Source organism: Arachis ipaensis, chromosome B08, assembly GCF_000816755.2.
Source record: "Arachis ipaensis cultivar K30076 chromosome B08, Araip1.1, whole genome shotgun sequence".
Classification (NCBI taxonomy): domain Eukaryota; kingdom Viridiplantae; phylum Streptophyta; class Magnoliopsida; order Fabales; family Fabaceae; genus Arachis; species Arachis ipaensis.
In genome coordinates, this window is record NC_029792.2 from 24,342,145 (window position 1) to 24,343,736 (window position 1,592).

Sequence of the window (1,592 nt, forward strand, 5' to 3'; positions counted from 1 at the left end):
AATATGCATTTCAAAAATATAAAATAAAGTTAAAATTAAAAAATATTTTATTGTACAATAATTGTATTTTGTTTCAAAATATTAATATGTATGATCCTAGTTCAAACTTTATTATACCCTAATTTAGGATTAAACTCTAATCATATAGACAAATTAAAAAAAATACTAATTAATTTGATCATCATAAATCAAATAATAATTAGGAACTATGAGAAAATAAAAAAAAATTGTCTACGTAGTTAAATTTTAAGAAATAATTGTGAAGATAGCTTTAACTTTTTTTTTCATTTATAAGTCAAACTTGGTCAAATATTTTTTTTATATTTAAAAGAATAAAGCTCTACATTCAAGCAAAATACTTAATCAAGTCTAATAAAATTGTTATAATAGCTTTTTAAATCACGTGCTTTTTCTCCGTTTCCTTATCCTTCTCCTCCTCTTTCTTCTTCTTCTTCTTCCCCTCCTCCTCCTCCTCTCTTTCTCAATGTTGCATTTTTTTTTTTACATTATCGTCATCACCAATAACACCAACATTTTGCTAATATCTTTGTTAGTTCTGATTTTCTCTTATACCATCATTAAATAATTTCAGTTCATATTATTATTCAAGTAAATTAATAACATTAAAATTACATAATTTTTTCAAATTGAAAGTAATTATAGTCAATTTCTGGACTTCAAATATTCAAACAAAATTTTTTTCCAATGATAATAATTGATTGAAGCGTTAGTCAATAGTGTAAATGAAAAATAGTATAAAAGTCTGTCTAGATGCAAAAATGAATTGAAATATGTTTTTTTTGCTGATTGAATGTTTATTACTTTTTGTTTAAATCTAAATCGAATTCGGTTTATTTATGAATTGAGTTAGGTTCACTTGATATTACTTTAAAGTATTCACCAAATATGTTATTCCTTAAAAAATTTGGTTCATCTCTTAATTTAATTGATTCATTTGCATGCAAAAATAAATTGAAATGTACTTTTCTTGCTAATTGAATATTTATCACTTTTTGTTCAAATCTGAATCGAATTCGGTTCATTTGTAAATTGAGTTAAGTTCACTTGATACTACTGTTAAGTATTCACCAAATTTAAACCAAATTCAGTTCATTTTTGGATCCAAATGAACCTCAATTAAAAGGAGGAAAAGAACAAACGTAGCAACAACAGCAACAATAAAAGAATGATAATTGAGAGAAAACACGCGAAGAAGAAGAAGGAGGAAGACAAAGAAGATAAGAAAGTAATTTTTGTTGAGTTTGAGCTTGCTTGATTTAACTTGAATACAAAAATGCTTGAATGTGTAGTTGGACTCTTAAAAATTATTTTTGTCAACTTCTAACATTTCGATAATATTAGTATTAAGATAAGAAAAATTTGTTTTTTTCTTTTTAAACTCACTAATTTGGATTTGATTAGATTCTATTTTTTGCAAATCACTTGATTATATTGAATTTCGAATCTACTTTTATAACCGATTCAATTCAATCCAATCCAAAATGCACAATGTACTATAATATTATTATATTTACAATTATACTGATAACATGTTCAATTTATTAGATATTTTTATATTATTCTTGTATTAT